The sequence below is a fragment of the Octopus bimaculoides genome, chromosome 11, assembly GCF_001194135.2.
Source record: "Octopus bimaculoides isolate UCB-OBI-ISO-001 chromosome 11, ASM119413v2, whole genome shotgun sequence".
Lineage (NCBI taxonomy): Eukaryota > Metazoa > Mollusca > Cephalopoda > Octopoda > Octopodidae > Octopus > Octopus bimaculoides.
This window is the reverse complement of record NC_068991.1, coordinates 69917941-69922144: the sequence shown is the minus strand read 5'-3', so window position 1 is coordinate 69922144 and position 4204 is coordinate 69917941.

Genomic DNA, 4204 nt, shown 5'->3' with positions numbered 1-4204 from the left:
TGTGTGTGTGTGTGTGTGTGTTTTGAACTTCATTCACGTGAAATCAACAGTTGAAGGGAAATCAAAGACGTAACATATATATCATATAATTCCGGAAACGAAGCGTATGTCATTAAGTTGGAAACTAAATTTATATTCATAGCCCTGGAAAGTGCATAGGAGTGGAGTGAAACCAATTCTCATTAACGATGTATATTATATTAGAAAAGTCATTAATGTCCGAAATATTTTTACAATATCCCTCGCTAAAGATAATTTGATAAAGAATTCTGAAGCATTTAGTTTCTAAGATATGCTCAATAATATAACTTTTGACATTCCTTCGGTAGTATATATAATCAGTAATAATTCAAATCCACACCATCATCCTGTTCCGGCTGGTTAGGTTACTGGTGTCGTTTTATACAGGTAGAACTTATTCGTAGAATCACAACACCACATCTCGATGTTATTCATGTACATTTTGATGTGATTATATCTCAAATTATGCTGGACTCTTTAAACTACACAGAAAAACACCCATGCACACGCATGCAAACACACACACGCGCGCTCACTCGCAGTACAATATCACTTAGGCCAAGTCAGGTCAAGTAAGGGGATATGTGCCGTTGCTTTGTGTTGCTGCATTCACCATTTGTCTGTATATTTCCGGGTCTTCCACGGTGACCAGCCGAGCAGAGTTCCAGTAAGCTACCCATCTCAGCGATATACCTCCTCATCTGCTGTGACCATGAGGTGTGTGGTCGATCAACACGAGCTGTCAACCCAGTCGCAGCCTCAGTGAAGAGAATACAGTAAACAGGGTCTAACTTGGTAAATCTATATACATGACAAAACAGCCTGAGCTGGCGGTCCCGAGTAATGCTCGTAACTGGACGTATCTATGTCTGTGAGCATAGTCGTTTTTTTTTTTATACTAAATCTCACGAGAATACACCACCGGAGAACACACCACCGGAGTGTCCTCGTATCATTATACGAGGACACTCCGGTGGTGTGTTCTCGTATCAAAAGACTTCAAGCGAATCCCAAGGGCTCCGGACAGAGTCTATGTCTAACAGAGGAGGACAGGGAGAAACAGAGGCCTAAAAACCCGAGCTTTTGTCCTCCGGTTCAGATATCGACAGCACTAAAATCCCTTTTCTTTCGGTGAGTCTACAACTGCATCAACTCGCCCAATTCTTTTTTTTTAGGACTTCAGACTCACAGCTAACGCCGCTAAGAATCAAATTGCCGAAATAAAGGAAGTGGTCAACAACTTTGACGATATCACTGAATCATGAATAATCATTACACCTGTTGTCATGAAACACAAAATACACATATACACATACGCATGCATACACAACACAGACCAGTATTAGCACGCATAAATGAGCGCAGAAACGTGAATATATAGTTCATGTTGTTATGATAATAAATATATATGTATTAACATTCCTGAACTTCTAAAGTCGTTTCTGCAATTATTGCAACAATAATGCTTGTGATAAATAATATATTCAGGAATACTATGAATCTAATTAAATCTAAAAAGATAGTTTTTATAAAATTATCTAATTGTGAAATTGCTTTATGGGTTTCTACTCACAGCTGCTTAGTGAATGACATTAGAATATATATATATATATATATATATATATATATATATATATATATGTGTGTGTGTGTGTGTGTGTGTGTGTGTGTGTGTGTGTGTGTATCAGCATGTGTATATACACATTCATATGTTCACAGGCACACATAGACATGTATATATACACACGTAGTAAAATGGCAATCACCGAATAAATATTCATGGAATAATTATATTTGTAAAAGAAAGACAAAAATTATTGAAGAATGAAAGAAAAAATATATGGTGTTGCAAAAATGTTAGTGTTGAATGAGCGAAATATAATTGCGAGTACTAGGTGAGAATACAATCAGAGTAGGATTGGTAGTATTAAAAGAGAGAAAAAAAGCAGTAAACAAGCAAAGCGAAGTGAAATGATACGTTTTCCCAGTTGAACAGGTTCATAAGAAACTTCTTCATAAGATAATTAATGAATTTCCAAGTCATTTAGGCAGATTTTCACTTCGGATCAAACAGAACATAAAAAGACTTTCTAAGAGAAAGAATAGATAGAATACAATTAAAACTATATTATTTAGCATTTCCCGTTTCAGTCTTCATTCGACTGAGACGTAAATTATTCCTGACTGAGCAGCAATAAGAGGTCTAAAGTATTATGTATTTTTAAAAGAACATACGACTTTAAAGTACTAATATTTAATTTACTTTGGCTATTATCCTCATGCAAATAGGATACACCTACTTGTAATTTTAGTCCATTAAAGATTTAAATGTTCTTTGAATTAAAAAAAGCAAATACTGAAAAATAAAGCAAAAATGATAGTGTATAACATTTTAAATGAGCAAAAACTGAAGCATTTTATAAACGTTAATCAATAGTTTATAACTTCAATAAACTGGAATTGATATTGTATTATGCCTCATGAATATAACTGAAAAATGCATGTGCAAATATATGTCTTGTTTTGCCGACAAAAGAACGATTTTGTTGACAGTAATATTCGTATATGATTAAAAAAAGAATATATTGATCGTCTAACATGGAAAGATAGAAATTATTGGTACGTGTACATGAAAACTTTTTGGAAATTGCCTCAGATTCTAAACGTTGGGGGAAAATGATTGTGGAAATATCATGTAGGACGTAACTGACAAAAATTAATACCTTTAAAGTTTGAGGTTTCAGTTACAATAAAATGGCATTTGTGATGAAACTCCTGCTGTAAATGATGATGATGATGATGATGGTGATAACAGAAATAATAGTAACACTAATAATAATAAAATTCCACTGCTTGTGAACAGCTACAAGTTGTTATTATGCGGCGAGGTGGCAGAAGCGTTAGCAATCCGGGCAGTGCGTCTGTCTTAACGATCAAAGTTCAAATACCGCTGCGGTCGACTTCGCCTTTCATCCTTTCGGGTTCGATAAAATAAGTACCAGTTACGCACTGGAATCGATATAATAGACAAGTCCCCTCTCCCAAAATTTCAAGCCTTGAGCCTGCAGTCAAAAGGATTTTTATTTTTATTATTCTATGGTGAACAGGCAAGGCCTGAATTTCGTCCCTTTAATTACAGGAACCTCATTCTCGTTCAAACTTACAGGGGTCAGAGAGAGAGAGAGAGAGAGAGAGAGAGAGAGAGAGAGAGAGAGAGAGAGAGAGAGAGAGAGAGAGAGAGAGAGAGAGAGAGAGAGAGAGAGAGAGAGAGAAAGAGAAGAAATGGTTGCTGAGAAGCTTGCCATCAGAAATAATCATTTGATTTTTTAATGGTGCCGTTTTAAGGAACGAAGTGAATGAATAGGAAATATCTTCTACGTAGTAATTTTGCACTCCCTCACCTCAAAATCCTTTTCATCGTAGAGCTTTCAAAGGAAACTTAAACTTAGGAAAATAACTCTATAGGTACAAATTTGCACCCGCCAGGCCTTCCATAGATGCACCTATTTGACGAATTTTTTCCATACGTACTTGTTCAGTATGGAGCATTGCAACTGAGTAAAATTTTGATGTATAGCTTTTGTCACATGTGCAAATGATCCGGCTAACGGTTGCGTCTGTTGTGAAAATCAACACGTTCCTTCAATCGAAATGCCATTCAAATTTTTCGCTAGTTATAAAGTGAAAGATATTCTATTGTGGATACCACTGAGGGAGAGGAATATTTCGTTTCTTCTATGCCAAAGCCCTCATTGACCTTTCGTTTAGAGAGAATGGTGAAAAAAAAAAAAGCAGGAGAGACTGACCACCGATAAACTTGTTGATACACTGGTGAGAATAGAGAGAAAGGCTCCACTGAAGAGTGTTCCCACCCCCAGCATGGGATCAGTAGGCTGAAAAAAAATCATTATATTATTCAGACTAATATGATGATGAAGAGGAAGTGGATGATGATAACAATAGCGATGGTAACGAAGACGGGATGACAATAAAGACAACGAAGAAGATGAAGATGATGATGGCGAGGATGAGGTTACGAAAACATCCTACAATATTAGTTAAAGGCATTCATAGGTATTCATACGTTTTCTATTCTACTTTAATACTCCTAAATGATACAGGTATACGTATGTGTGTGTATATTGTATATATATATATATATATATATATATATATATATATA